Source organism: Pituophis catenifer, unplaced genomic scaffold (genome assembly GCF_029215685.1).
Source record: "Pituophis catenifer annectens isolate HBS135680 unplaced genomic scaffold, rPitCat1.0.hap2 SCAF_1, whole genome shotgun sequence".
Classification (NCBI taxonomy): domain Eukaryota; kingdom Metazoa; phylum Chordata; class Lepidosauria; order Squamata; family Colubridae; genus Pituophis; species Pituophis catenifer.
The window spans coordinates 64,144,036-64,161,044 of NW_027256881.1; positions in this window are offsets into that span (position 1 = coordinate 64,144,036).

The following is a 17,009-nucleotide window of genomic DNA, read 5'->3' on the forward strand; positions in this document are numbered from 1 at the left end:
CATTTTAGGGTATAATATTTTAAGATTGTAAGATTGAATCTAACAAACATTTTTGTAATCAAAACAATATTGTTTTGCTGAGTATATACAACATTGAACACAAAGCCAAATTTCAGTTGCAGGTTCATGAGAATATTTGTGTGTGTTTGTTTTTCCTATCCATATTCATAGACCTCTTGAAATCTATCTAAGACCCCATAGTGTTTGTAGACCCTAAGTTAAGAATTCCTACTTTACTTGAAAAATATTAGTGATGAAGTACCCACGACTCCAGAAAGCAGGCTTGTTCTACCGCTTAACAGCTTTCACAATCAGGGCATTCTTCCTGATTTCAAGGTTGGATCTCCCCTCAAGGAGGGGAGTTGTTTCTTATCCTACCCTTGAAAGGTGTAGATCCATATTCTCTTCCCTATGATAGCTCTTCAAGCATTTGAAGACTGCTGTCATGTCTCCCCTTAACTTTCTCTTTGTCATATTAAACATACTCAATTCTTTTAAATCTTCTTCATAAGATTTATGAAGTCCTTTGTTACAGATTTTCTATTCTTCTAGAGAATTCCCAGAACTCAATTAGAGAAATAATTAGATTTGCCTTAGGTGTCATTTCTGGAATTATATCTAGTCCTTATGGTCTTAGGCTGAGTCTTACAAGTATATTTCACATAGGGTCTACCTTAAATAACTGAGACAGAGGTGGGATTCACTTACTTTCCCTACTGGTTCACAAATTTCAATTTCAAATCTTTATTGTCAGTGCACAACATATATACAATGAGATTGGTTGAGCTCCCTCAGTACACCCCTCCCCAACACAATACAACTCACAATGAAGACAGAAAATCCCTAACCCAATAAATCATATTAACAAAACACCCAGTCCTATTGCACCAGTGTGAACATGTTACACATTGCGCCAGCCCTGCAGTCCATCATACTACATAGTTATGATGTTATTTCTTATTCAGGAGTCTGACAGACCATGGATAAAAACTGTTCTTCAGCCTGTTTGTGCAGCTGACTATACTTCTATATCTCCTTCCCGATGGTAGAAGGGTTAAGAAGTGATGACCAGGGTGAGAGTCGCCCCTGATATGAGCGCGTGTGCACTCACAGTCGCTTCGCTCACACGTGCCACCTCTGCGCATGCACACGGCCTTCTGTGCATGCACAGTAGTCGTGCATTACATCTGGGTGGGTGGGTAGAGCCTCCCAGTTCGCACCAGTTCGCCGCTACCAGTTCGCACAATCCGGAGAGAACCAACTGAATCCCACCACTGAACTGAGATGGATATTAGGTTTGGGGAGAAAGTTAAGAAATTAGAAGTGTTTAAAACTCAAGCTCTGAATTTAGTAGATTGGGACAACAGAACAATGATTTCAACACAACACTATTTTATTTTCTGGCCTGATGATAACCAATATTAAAGTCAGACTACCTGAAGAATTAAACTGTTTAATATGCTGGAATAAGTTTACACATAATAAGATATGATATTAATGTCTGAGCCTACCTTCGCTCCACTACTATTTTACTTAATAAGCACTCAGGGTTGACACATCTTTTTTAAAGTTCAATTTTAATTAAAAGATAAGACTAAAAAACACTCTGAAAAGAAGCTTGTTTATGACAGAAAATATCTGCCTTAGTATTTTTGTTGTTAAAAATGTACTTAATATCTAATCCAGTCACTGCTTTTATATTTTTAGGACTTCTAATGAGTTTTTCTGTCTTACTGCATATATAATTATCTCTCCTAATCTGAAGATTTTAAGTTAAAATATTAACAGCATCCACTGTGCTTTGATTTTTAAAAGATTCATTTCCCACAAATTTCACATATCCTTACAATTTAATTCCAGAATTAATTCCAGGATTTAAATGAACAGTTCAGAACATGGTTGAAACTCAATGATTTATTGACAAAATATTACTTGGACAAGATAATGATCGAAGTATCATTCTTACCCTTGGAAATCCATTAACTGCTTCCTTTAAACATTAAAAACTGTCAGCATTATTGGAACTTTGATATACAATAGGATGTATGTAGAGACATTATCAAGGATTGAGGCTGATAAAAAGAGAACAATAGCCTTTCATCTTTCTCTCTTTCTAAAGAATGGTTCTCCGTTTGAAAATGTTCTCTTCAAAGTTTTGTTCAGGTTCAAGTATTACAGGTTTAATGGTGCTAGCTTGATTTATCAAGCTGGTTCATATCATTCATTCAGTCTGACAAGTGGTATCAATTTGATTGAGATCACTGATTTGGTAAAAAGTATGTGTATGTATGCTTTGAAGTCAAATCACCAAATTGATCTGAAGGAATTTGATTGATTTGGTACATCAAACTGATCCACCAATTCTATTTGGCAATTCAATTCAAAAGGATAATTTGATCAAATCTTTTTAAAAGAAGTGTTTGAACAGCATTATCAGATATCCATATATTAAATGCTGCAGTAACTACCCTAGTTCATAAACCATTTTTTTCATGTGTGTTGAGGGGGGATGAAAAAAATAAAATAAGTAGAATTCTTTCTGTCCGCCAGGAAAAAAGATTACTGGTATTGTAAAAGCACTAACATTTACTGTGGGAAGAAAATGAAGGGGGCTCCATAGAAGAGATTATACCTGCATTAAGATTTTTGTTGTCTGCAGCTCTGCTTGTTCATATTTAAAAACATATTCCCAACATATTCAGGTTGTATGTTTACAATTTAACATGAGGTTGGGAACTTGTCTTATGAAAGCATAGTATCAAAATATTATTCCATTGTACAATGAAGATTTAGTTTTAACTAATTCTTTTGGATGTTGATCTATAATGAATGGGTTTTGAAAGGAGAATGGTTTATGATACATTACAATATTACCAAAAAAAAGTGTCTCTCCCTCCCTCTCTCTCTCCTGTGTAATGTCATTTAAGACCAAGAGTTTGTGGAAATTAAGGTTACCAATGTTAGTTTTTCCTGTGAGGCACTGAAACTAATCCTTCTAGGGCACTGTTGAGCCATGGTGGTGCAATGGTTAGAATGCAGTATTTCAGGCTAATTCTGCTGACTGCCAAGGAGTTTGATTCCATTGATCTTGATCAGCTCAAGATTGACGCAGCCTTCTATTCCGCAGAGGGCAGTAAAATGAGAAGCCAGATTGTTGGGGGCAATATCCTGACTCTGTAAACCTCTTAGAGAGTGCTGTAAAGCACCATGAAGTGGTATGTAAGTGTAAATGCTATTGCTATTGCTACTACTTCCTTGAACCTTCCATTTTTGAGGCAATAAAATTGTACCATAGAGAGACATCTTCTGGTAACATGGAATGGATGGACTTAGTAAAACTGTAGTGGGGGAGATGTTTCCTCCCTAACAATGAATACTAGAATATTTGTACAAGTTACAGGGAATCACTTTCCTCTTAACCATATATGAAAAATTCTCCATCAGGTAAAAAAAAAAAAACATCCATAATTTGGCACTTTCATATTTTCTATCATTCCTTAATAGATATGTCACTTATGAAGTAATGTAGGCTGGCCTTGAGGATGAATGAATGAATGAACGAATGAATGAACAAATTTTGTCAGATATAATATGGAACAGAGAAACCCAGAAACTTTCAAGATTTTGTTATTCTACCCTACAACAGTAAAGAGCATTCCTGGAATTGCTGTTCTGTCTGTTTCTTGCTCTGCTTGTCTTGAATGGCTGATAATTTTATAACAAAAAATATCAGGGTGTTGTTTTGAGTTTCTTTTTTACATATTCTTTTTGCTCAGGATTAAATAATCCTTTCTGAAGGCCCCTACTTAACAGTTCATTCATTTTTTTTCTCCTCTCCCATGTCTATACTTTTTCACATCACTTGTTTCACCGAGGTAGATCAAGAGCCATCACACTGAAAATTCAATACACTGAGCATAGATGACTCTGTGTAAAAAATCACAGCCATGGTTGTCAGATTAATCAAGATCAATCGAAAACTGGCCAGAGTCACAGGAAGTCAAGTGATGCATAAATTTAATAAATAACACCACCAGAGCTTTTTTTTTTTTTGCAGCCCAGTTTGAAAACATAGCTAGAAAAAAAAGTAAAGTATGCATAGTTGAGATATTATGTTGGCTAGTGTCAACAGGACATTGGAGTGAGAACTTCAGTATTTCTCCTTAAAGACAAACTTTATTAAATATTTGCCTAGAGGGCTTTTTCAATTCCTCTGACACACTTGGGCTATGAAGATTTGATCAATCAGCTACAGCAGATGCTAGTGAAAGCAGTTATTCTCAAAGGCTGTAAAATCAACTTCAAGGGATATACAGTAAAAGGGAGTTAATATCATATTTGTCACTAAATAAAATTAAAAATTCTGTTGGATTTTATGGAATCCTTTTCCAAAATCCTTTTCCAACTTCCCCTTTTAGTCTTAGCCATTTCTGTGTCTTTTCTTAGTTTTTGTTTTTATCAAATATGTTCCCTTGTTCTCAGTTTCATATTAAACCAATACCTGATCCCTTTGTTAGCCTTTTATCAGTTTTACAGCATCCAACTATGAGATTCTCATGTATGGTGTTTCTTCCTGAGAAAAAAATATGACTTGACTTGTCATCAATATGACATCTGAGCAATATTCTCAGTGATTAAATGCATCCAGATAAATCTGTTTTTTAAAACTTCTCAAATGTAGACTTAGGTGTCATAACTGTGGAACATTTCCAAGGGGAAAATGAAAATAAGAAAATTAAACATTTTTCTTTTCCAAGAAAAGTCTTGGTAAAATGAACATGAAATGAAAAAGTGAGAAATGTGAACAGGTTACCAAAACAGAAATAGAATTGACCTTTATGGAGAGGGGTGGAATTAGAAGGATCAAAATTGTAATGTTAAGGCATCTAACACTAAACCCATTGAAATTAAGGCATATGTGTGAAGAGAGAAAGAGAGAGAGAAAATAGCACTTGCATTTTCATCTAAGCCAAATTTAAATTTGATGAAAATATTTTGGTGGAAGATAGTAATATATGTTAAAATGATTTGCTGTTTGTTCCATTTTCATTTATGTGAATGTCTTTTATTCAGTCATATGAACATAAGCAATGAAAAAGGGTTGTTGAATATTTGATATTGCCTTGATTGTCTCAGTGTTGTGGCATAAATATTCCCCATATTCTCTTCATTACAAAATACCTTCATGTAGCTATTTCTATTTCCACTCCCACATCTTTCCTTACTGTTTTTCTGGGTCATGTTTGATATGTGGACTTTCCAAAACCAAGAAAAGTTTCTTTATGAGAAACAAACTTTGTGGGGAATAATCAGATTCATCCACAGACGGAGAGTCAAGGATACCACTCTTGATAAATTATCTCTTTTTTTCCTTGTGATGCATACAGTAAGATCTACAAAGCTTTACAGTATGAGGGAGCTGTACACAAATTATCCCTGAATTATAGGATGGCTCCTTCAGAAAAAATGACACAGAAAGAAGAACCACAAGAAATAATCCTTGAACTTTTATCCTGGTCAGAAAAAGAAAGAATAAGAATCATTAAATTATGAATCTTCATATTTCAGAGACTCTGAAGGGTAAGTTAGAGCCATGGTCAATGAATTTACCTAATAGTACCTAATAGGGTACATTATCAATGTAATTTCAGATCTTATTTTGCTATTATGAAGAATTAGTGACATTCCTTTTGTCCTTGAAGATTTGGATAATGACAAAAGAGATTTCAAATGTAGTGCTATTACAAAGCCAAGTATGGTTTAACTTTTTAAAACATTTCCCTGTTTTTACTCACTTGGGAAAATTTCTGGTTTGAGTACATTAGTAAGAAAATCAATAATGTTTGGTACTAAATATGCAGGCTTCTTTGGAAAGGAAATTCATGAAAAAGTGGTTTCAGAATGATGAAAACTTCATTTGACAATTGAAGCCATCCAACTATTTTAAATTTTTGCTACAACTGTCTCTGGTATGCCCATAAAGCTTGGTTGGAACTCTACCTTTATGATAAACTTGCAATGGAATCAGTACAAATTTAGTTATTAAACAAATATATACATACATAGCCACACAACTCATACTTTACATAGGTGATTCTGGGTGGCTTACAAATATGTTAAATAAATACAGTATAGTTAAATCTTACATGAGAAATGGAGGAAACTGGTAAGTAAGTAAGTAAGCTTTTTTATTGTGGTCAGAGACCAGATTAAAATACACATAGAAAGGGAGTATATTTTACAAGTATAAATAGGTCATGTGACAGTACACCATCAACTGCCTCAGATACAAACTGTACTGTCAATACTAGTGATACTCTGCCATAGGGGTTACCCGTCTCTTCCCCCGTTTTTTTTCAGCCATGACTGCAGCAAAAATTTTTGCCACCTTTGAGAGGAAACTGGTTATGAGGAGAACCCAAGAAAGATCATTGAGAGGAAATGTGATGAGATTAGACAGGTCTCATAGAAAAAAAGTTTGTTTTCTGCCATTCCAGAGGGAAGTATTCAAAGTAATAGTCTTAAATTTCAGGGCCACAGATTCCAATTGGATGTTATAAAAAACTTCCTGACAATGAAACATTATCTAGAGACATTGTGAACTCCCTTTCACTGGCTGGATTAAACCAGAGAATAGACAAACATCCCTGAATTAAAAGGATACTTTACTTCAGATGGTGTAATGAGCAGGGAATTTGCAATCAGTGACCAAAAGTGTCTCTTCAGACTCTATTATTCTAACTATTGAAGTGAAATTATTGAATGTTGCTCTTAGTATAGTTGTTGTCTATTGACTTTTGTGGCTTCTCACCAGATTTTCAAAATATTGATATTTGACCACTAGTTGCATATCAGTTTAAAATGAATAACAGTTTATTTTGTGGTCACTCTAAGATCGCTTTGTCATAATCATGTGGACGTTTACAATAATTTTAGTATGTGTGAGTTTATGAAGAACTTGATAAAGTGGATTATTCTGCATCATAGTTCACTTTTTACCAAGGAACTACCATGTTTCCCCAAAAATAAGACCCGGTCTTATATTTTTTTGAACCCTAAAATAAGTGCTTGGCCTTATTTTCGGGGCGGGTTTTTATTTTGGACCGCATGGAGCAAGATGGGACTCCTCTTGACGTCTTACCTGATTTCCAGCTCTGCATTTAAATATTTTCAGGGAGGGCTTATTTTCTTATTTTAGCGCATGCGCTCAGAAGCGCAATTGGGCTTATTATCAGGAATGTCTTATTTTAGGGGAAACAGGATAACAGCAAGTTTTTTAAAAAGTTTTTTTTTTTAAGAGTTGTTGACATGATGCCTCAGCAGCTAGTTGATTTTGTCTGACTTTTGAAGCTAAAAATGATTAGTAAGTACTTGAATGGAAGAGTATCTGAAAATATCAATAGTTAAGGCCACATTGGGAAATAATGCAATAAATAAATTCTAGAAAACAGCAATATGAGCCAGTTCTGGTCTTGCTGCCAAGAAGTAACATAGAAAAGTCCATGAAATCATCAGATATTGATTGGGACTTAAAGTACTTTCCCTTTTATAGCTATGACCCAAAAAATACAATCTAGTAAGCAAATTGACAGAAAGAAAAGAGGAAAATAAACAATTGCCAACATATTATGACCACTTCATGTGATCATTCTGAGCAGGCAAAATAATTATATATTAGTGCATGATTGTTGTACAATTATCCAGCTCTGCTCATTTTTAAAGAGGAGAAATGAAGGAGTGAAATTACAGTTACATAAGGTCCTGTGGAAAGATCAACATTGCAGAGGGTTTCCTAAGGCCTGTTTTTTTTTTTCCCCCAGCTACAAATATGACTGAAAATATAATGAAATTTTATGGGGATTAGTTCCAGGAATCATCATTTTTTTCCCACCAATATATGATTAGGTGGGATTAGTATTGCCTAATTCCAGATTGGGGTTAGAATTGGGAAAATAATTTGGGGTATAAAGAGTTTGCAGGGGGATTGTTCATATAATGTTACTTTTCCAACTTGGAGTGATTTATAAATTTGTTCCTGTTCTGTCTAAACAATAGATTCTGTCTTAACGTTGGTATCAAAATGTTCAATAAACTATGGCTTATCCAACAAAAAATGTATTTTGGGTTTATTGCACCTCACTGTATTTTCAGAGAAAAAAAATAATTGAATCTCAAGGTTATAAAATCTAACACATTATAAACCTATGTCTAGATTACAGACATATATGATTATTGGAGCCCATCTAAGTTATGGAAAGTTTTTTTCCCCCATCAGTCCATGTGTAGCTTTTTTAATATAGCTATCTCTTAACATGTCAATATTCCTACCATATTACATAATTAGAAATCTCCTCATTATCTTAAAAATTGCCCAACATTCCTAAATTTGTCCTATAAGTGATCAAAGGTTTGACTGAATAGGATTGAATAAAAAGAGAAGACAAAAAAACTACTTATGAAACTGGATTGAATTCTACTGCCTGCCATGAAAAGTTGCTGGTTTAGGATGGATGTTGTCATATAACACACATAACACATATATAACACACATATGTAGTATATTTTAATCACAATGTTAGCTGGTAAAAAATGAAATTGCTATTTTAAAGTGGCTCAAGTACACTGGGAAAATTTTGTTTGGACAGATGGCATACAATTTTTGAGAACAAACACACAAGTAAATGGCACTAACTTATCATGAATTTTAATACCCAATTTAACACCCACTGCTCCTGCCGCCACCAGGGGCAAGGGCAAGGGGGCAGTGGCGGTTCTCACGCTGCTGCTTCTGGCCAGGATGCTGGAGGAGGAGGAGCCACCATTGGGGAGGCGAGCTGCCCCAGGAGGGTCGGAGGAGATCACAGCTCCTCACGCATGGAGACACTGCCAAGGACCCGGCTCGCCGGAGGGGGCTGCGGGGACTGGCCAGTCACTCCTGCCCCTCGCCCTGGGGCTTCCGCTCCGGCTGCTACTCTTCTGGGGCTGTGAGGCTGCGTAGGAGCTGAGTCCACATGGGAGGAATGTCTGTCCAGCACCAGGGTAAGAGGTGTGCCAGCCAGGAAGCGGTTGCGTTCCCTTGGCAGAAGTGGCGGGGGGGCTGCACTGGCTTGTTCTCGGTGATGGGCTGGGGGGGCGCTTCATTGACACTGTTCCAGTTTTCCGGCCAGCTGATCTTCATGCGTGCATGAGTGTCAGAAACTGGAAGACCAGGTGGCCAGTGTGCATGCATGTGCCAGAAGCCAGAAGATCACGGCTGCATGCTCTTGTTTCGACACTCGGTGCCGAAAAGGTTCGCCAACATTAGTCTAGGCAATAATATGGAAAGGGGAAGGTTAATCTTCTTTGCCCTCTTGGTTATTTGTTTTCAAAATTCATATACACATACAGGTGGGGCTATCATTGCCACCAATGGATATTTTTAAAATTAAGCTTCCATGCATGAAATAGAATGATAAACAAGTGATCTGGGAAAGGATTATGTCCTTGTGTTCAGTGTCACTGTTTTCAGATATCTTTTTACAATGGGGACAACGTAGGAAGTGAATTATTAGCTAAGTGGGGACTAGAGTCTCTCCTTTCCTAGTCTGGCACTTTTACCATTATACCATACTGACACCAGACTTCAATTAAACTTCATTATAACACTGATTATTATTATAGTTATCCAATTTCAACTCTGAAATTCTATGCCTTTCTTCCATGACAGTACTTGGTTGGATTTCATTATTTGGTTTACAGCCTAGTTCTCAAGTCTAGCAAATCTATTTTGATGTTTTCTCTCTTGAATAATTTTTATTGGGCCTTATGTGAGGCAGCTGCGTTTTGCCTAGATATGTCACTCCATGGGGAAAACACAGTTTTCCTGGCTGAAGCATAGAAGCAACTTGATTTGTCTCCCTGAGCTACTTCATGTCTCTCTCCGGCATGGTGCCACACTTCCAGTAGCTGGAAAGGGTATAAAGATGCAGCTGGCACTTATAACAGTTTACTAGGCTGGAAAAGATTTCTGCACAGAGGTGTAAAAATAGTAAAAGAAGGAGAAGCAGCCACCTCTTCAACCTGCAGGGCTGTAACATAAGCAAAGTCAATTATTAACTAAAAGAAAGCAATTGGATAACTATTTCTTCTCCAACATGCTTATGGACACTCTGCTGGCATTTTAAAAAGAAAGCAACTTTGTCTGTGAATTTTTTTAATTTTCAATAATCAAAATACAAAAAGAAAGAATTCTTGAACATAACTGTGACCATTTACATGACATATTACTATAATTACTATTAAATTCTTTATTACTATAAAGAATAAGATAAACTGGATTTAGTTAGAATGTATAGAGTATAAGTAAATTATAATAATTTGTCTGTGAATTTTTATCTCTACAGGCTAAGTTCGGTTATTTGGAATTTTCCAAATAATTCCAAATATTTTCCAATGTCCCAGATCTCATAAGGAGTCTTGATGTACAACATGTTGTGTTAGTTCCTCTTTTCCCTTATATGTGGGAATATGCTCAAATTAAAAAACTTTTCCCAGTATCCCCTATCTTCAAGTTAAGTGAACATCGCAGCGTGAGATTTGTTGTCCAGATTGCAGAACATTGTCTTGCCTTCATCAGGTTTGTTTTGACCCAAGTGGTGACACCATGAATGTGCAGTATATGATAAGCCAAGTGATTTATTGCTTCCTTTTCCTTTGCCACTCTCCTATTTTTGCATATCGACAGCCTGAGAGGAAAATTGCATTGCATTGCAGTGTGAATGGAGTAGCGGAAAAATTCTAAGAATACAATCACCCTTGACAATGACTCAGAAATTGTAGCTTGAAGAGAGTGCAGCTGTACATTTGTTGGTTGGTGCTAGCTAATTCAGCATTCTTATATATGAGAAGTGCTGGTTTCTGGTATGTTTCCAAGCCCAGTTCAAGGAGCTGATGGTTATCTATAAAGCCTTCTGTGGCTTGGGCCCTTGTCCCCATCAGGAACATATCCAGGAAATATTTGCCTGTCCTATATGGTCTCATTGAGAGAGAATGCACCTACCTTAGACAGATCGTATCACTTGGAACTAGAGGATTACCTTTTCAGAGGCAACTTTCATTGTGAAGCAGCTTGTCAGAGAATTCATGGCTGGCAGAGACATGGTAACAAGGTCTTCCAATGAATAGGCATAGCAACTAAGTCAGCCAATGAGGACTGTTTGGAAACTGAAACTGGAAGGAGCCTGGGGGTGGCCCTGTAGCTCTGAGTCTGTGCAAAAAAAGGAACGAAACTAGTCTGCTCTCTAAACTGAAACTCATCTCTGCTGTTCTCTGCCTGTGTTTTTTGCCTGTAACTCTCTACCATGTTGGAAGAATCTGTTGTTGGTATTGTATGTGTTATTATGTACATAAAGAGAAGTTAATGAATCCTGCTGAATCAGTTATCTGTGTGTGCTTTCTCGGTGTGATTTCTGCAATAAACTCTGACACAGCTTCCTTCCAGAGGCTTGGTTAACTTCCAGTTTTCAGGAAATTGAAAAAAAGTCCTCTTCTGTTGAGAATTTGGAAAATATTTTTTAATTGGAAGAGGGATTAACATTTATTTTAATTTCATATGTAATTATATGGTATTTTAATGTCTTAATATTATTAACCTCCTGGGGTCTGATAAATAGGTGGCATATAATTATTGCAACAAAGAAACCAATACATAAAAATACTATCTCAGCTCTTTCCTGTGTTTTTCCTCCTACATCTAATTTTTGTCATAATCCATGATGATTTAGGTAAAACAAAACAAACAAATATACAAAAGACCACAGTCACAAAGGAAATTAAGTGAAAAGCAGCATTTTTCTATAGGATTTTTCTTCTATTCTTAATCTAGAAAAAATATGTTGAGTACCAGATTTTTCTATGCTCTATAGGGTGGCAACAGGAAAGAATTGATTCCACCATTTCGGTTTCATTATTATACCATTAGAAAATTGCACCTTTCTAGTTTCATTATTTTTCCATCTTGCTCTCAATCTGCAAGTTAAATCACAGCTGGCCAAATAATCTAACATTTTTGTATAATTTTGGTAGACCACTGCTGTGCCCAGTTCTTTGGGAGACAATAGCAGAATGGTAGCAGATGATCAGGGAACATATAAAAGATCTGTTTTATCAATGCAAAATGACCAGTAAGAGGACTTTCATGTGTGCCCCCTATGGGTCACCTGAATTTCCCTCCAACATATCAGATAGCTACGTCCAACAGATTTTTTTACATTTTGTTGGCTTGTCTTCATTTTTCAAACTTTTGAAATTCACTTTAAAGCTTTGTAGTTAGAATAACATTGTGGGAGAACCATGCAAAGCCATCTTGAGCTCTTGGAGGAATTATGGCATTACGTATGAAATCAACAAGTTTGGTCTTGTAGTTCAGGCACAGAAAATCAGAGATTGTGAGTTGTAGTCCCATTTTAGATATGAAAAAGCCAGCTGGGTGACTTTGGACCAATCAATCTCTCTCAGCTCAACCAACCACACAGAGTTGTTGTTGTGGGAAAACAGGAAGATGAAGACATATAGGTATGTTATTTATAAAAATAATAAAAACAAAATTAAAAGAAATCTCAAATAAATACAATAAATACAAAATGAGAAAATCAATGTAGAATTGGGTGTGAGGGATGGAAAACCTTGCATCACTTTGCATCATTTGTTGGCATATATTGGATATATGACTGTCAACCTTTTAACTTAGAAGATATACCAAAATTTATATATCTTTATTTATGTAGCTATATTAGAGAAAATGTTTTTGGACTCTGTGTGTGTGTGTGTGTGTGTGTGTGTGTGTGTGTGTGTGTGTGTTGCACTTATTGGTGCTTCTTAAATTTGGATGTGTTTCCTCCCTCCGCCTAGAGGGTATCCAAACAGTGTTTCTCAACCTTAGCAATTTTAACATGCATGGACTTTGACTCCCTGAGTCGAATCCTAATACCATAAAATTGCCAAGATTGAGAAAAGTGCTATGGAAGATAGCTATACTTAGGCTGATTTGTATGAAACCATCTATCAGGCACAAATAACCAGAAATATTCATTGTGTTCAAAGCACAGAAGAGTTTATTATTGCTATTTCTATACAAGAATCTGGTCAACTAATGATCAAAGCTAAATTGGTGCTAGATAACAGTCATCAGACTTCACAGAGGGCTGGACTTAGGTCTCTTGTGGCAATGCAATGACTTCAAAGTAATGACACATTTAATGCTATCTTCCAGCTGTTACCTATGAGTTAGGACAAAAAACCAGAATAACAGAGTTGGAAGGGACATTGGAGGTCTTCTAGTCCAACCCCCTGCGTAGGCAGGAAACCCTACACCACTTCAGACAAATGGTTATCCAATATCTTCTTTAAAACTTCCTGTGTTGGAGCATTCACAACTTCTGGAGGCAAGTTGTTCCACTGATTAATTGCTCTAACTGTCAGGAAATTTCTTCTTAGTTCTAAGTTGCTTCTCTTCTTGATTAGTTTCCACCCATTGGTTCTTGTCCTGCCCTCAAGTGCTTTGGAGAATAGCTTGACTTCCTCTTCTTTGTGGCAGCCCCTGAGATATTGGAACACTGTTATCTTTTCACTTCTAGTCCTTCTTTTCATTAAACTAGACATAGCCAGTTCCTGCAGCCGTTCTTCATATGTTTTAGCCAGTGGTGAAATCCAAATTTTTTTACTACTGGTTCTGTGGGCGTGGCTTGGTGGGCATGGTGTGGCTTGGTGGGCGTAGCAGGGGAAGGAAAATCTCCATGCAAAATCTCCATTCCCACCCCACTCTGGGGCCAGCTGGTGGCATTTGCCGGTTCTCTGAACTACTCAAAATTTCCACTACTGGTTCTCCAGAACCTGTCAGAACCTGCTGGATTTCACCCCTGGTTTTAGCCTCCAGTCCCCCTAATCATCTTTGTTGCTCTTCTCTGCACTCTTTCTAGAGTCTCCACACCTTTTTTACATCATGGTGACCAAAACTGGATGCAGTTTCCAAGTGTGGCCTTACCAAGGCATTATAAAGTGGTATTAACACTTCACATGATCTTGATTCTATCCCTCTGTTTATGCAGCCTAGAACTGTGTTGGCTCTTTTGGCAGCTACTGCACGCTGCTGGCTCATATTTAAATGGTTGTCCACTAGGACTCCAAGATCCCTCTCACAGTTACTACTATTGAGTCAGGTACCACATACACTGTACCTGTGCATTTTGTTTTTCTTGCCTAAACCTTACTTTTTTCACCAGCTCATTCTGCTCTTCTCCTACACCATCAAAACCATGGTTGTCCAAACTTTTGGCTTGCCTGTAGCACATAGAATGAAGAGGAATTGTCTTGGGCCACATATAAAATACAGTATATAATATAGTTAATGTATATAAATAACAAACTTCCTTTATATATATTTATTATCTTGTGGGGCTGCATAACTAGTAGTCAAGGGCTGTAAACATCCTACACTCTAACCAAAGAAATCTAGCAGGGGGAAATTCCTGTCAATCCCACCCTTCCCAGAAGCAAAATTGTGCTTCATTTTTATTGTAGAGGAAGTATGGAACAGCATCCCTATGGAGATTAAGGTAGCTCCCTCTTTGCTGGCCTTTCAAAGGCTCCTAAAGACTGAATTGTTTTGGAGAGTCCTCTTTTGATTGGATTTGATGTCACCATCAAATTTTATTTTTTATTCTTTTTGTGTTGCTGTTATTTTGTTTTGGTATGGAGCTTTAGTATAGTACATTTTTTTCCTATGTAAGTTGATGAGAGTTGTTTTTGTTGTGGCAACATGCAGATATGTTCAACCAATGGAGCAATATTTGCAGATGTGATTTTAGAATTAAATTTGAAAAGCCTCAGAGAAAAGCCACAGTTGTATGTTTCCCCTAATTTATTATACACTGGCAAAATAAAGGAGAAGAAGAGTTTAATAAAAGCTGGCATGCAATCAAGACTCTTGATTTCACTGGTATGTTGTCTTGGACATTTGTTTTTATTGTATTATTAAATGACAATGAAGCTGAAAGCTAAGCTAATATGTGAATGAGTCACAGACAGTTCACCAGGTTGGGCTAAAACAGGAAGCAGGCTTTGAATGAGAATTCATGTGGCACAGATATTAGGAAGCAGGAATAAGGCTGGGAAGATCTTCACTCCAGTAGTGGGTTTCAAATCCCATCGCTATCGGTTTGCTTGTGGACATGCATGCGCTTGTGCGCTTGGGTGCTTGCGCATCACTTCTGCACATATGCAGAGATGTCCAGGCGGGTGGGCGGCGCCTCCTGCCGCCACCACTACCAGTTTTCCCAATCTGGGGTGAACCGGTAGCAACTCAGCTGTAAAGTTACTGGATGATTTTATGCCAAACACTCTCAGTCCAACCCACTTCCCAAGATTGCTTAGAAGAACAATTTGAAATAGATTAATCATATTTGCCAACGTTAGTCTCTTTAGTATATTAATGTAAAAAATATGAAATAATGCAGCTGTGTAGGTGTGAATTTCTCTGTGAGTTATGGAGCAAGCTTGGAAGAATTCCAAAATTATAACCACGAAAAAAAGGCGGTCTGTTATCTTCCATATTTATACTTCTATATATCAAGTATGACAAATTGTACAGTCTCATTATCTGCTACACTTTAATATGACTGATTTATTCATAGTTTAACCTAATGGACTGATTCTTAGCTTGCTAATTCATGGATGGTTAACTAGAATCTATAATCAGACCATGATGTTGTAGTTTAATGTTTCATCCAAATAACTTGATTTGTTAATGGCAAGCTTTCTCACAGTACTCCAGACAACAGAGATAGGAGGAAAGAGTGGCCATAAATCAAACCTCTTTCCATACTTTGATCTTGCTGACAAATTTACCATCATAAAATTCTTACTTAAAAAAAAAAAATCAAACCATTGTGGAAGTGGGAGGAAGTTAAGATCTGCATGCCAAAGACAGAATCAGGTCCTCTCCCCACTCTCTGCAGGGATTGTGATTTAACCATTTACATAGTTAGAAAATTTTAAAAACAAAAATAGATTATAAAGATTGGTCTTTTGCCCACCAATGGTAAGACAAGTGGAAGGATAGATATAATGAAGCACTTCTGTACAGAGAAATATAGGATACTAGCAGTGGTGAAATCCAATTTTTTTTACTACCGGTTCTGTGGGCGTGGCTTGGTGGACATGGTGTGGCTTGGTGGGCATGGCAGGGGAAGGATACTGCAAAATCTCCATTCCCACCCCACTCTGGGGCCAGCCAGAGATGGTATTTGCCGGTTCTCCGAACTACTCAAAATTTCCGCTATTGGTTCTCTGAACTTCTCAAAATTTCCGCTACCAGTTCTCCAGAACCTGTCAGAACCTGCTGGATTTGGACTTCCGGTTTGTTCTTCGTAGCCACCAGACGGTCTCTTGGGACCGCCAGCCCCTTCGCCTGTAAAGAGCCGCCTGTACAGCGCAAAGGCGGCTCGAAAAACCCCATTTCCAGGAGGAAATGTGGGATAGAGCAGGTGAGTGCAGGTAGAGCTCTCCGTAGCCCCCAGGGGTTTTTTTTTTTTACTCTTGGGGGCGGGCGGAGGAAGCTCCCTATAGCACTCGCCGCCCGCTCCGGGCGTTGGGAGACTTCTGCCTTTTTGCAGAACAAGGCTACGAAGACAAGCCTTTTAAGATATTTAACAGATTAACTAAAGATGATGAGATTCGGATTTGGATCTGTGACCCTAAATTGCAAGTATTAATACTTATTTTACAAAGGATATTCAACAAAGCAAAAAAGACCTTTTAAAATGGCGATTGCCGAAACTGGAGCAGGGAAGCTGAAAAGAGAAAGTCCTTCCGTTTCTTATTAAGTTACAAAATAGCAGAATAAATGCTCCTGGTTACATTTGAAGGGATTTGAGCTGGATCTGTGACCTCGAATTGCAAGTATTTCACTTATTTTATAACAATTATTGAAGAAGGAAAAGGAAAAGGAAAAAAGAATCTTTAAAAAGGGCGAC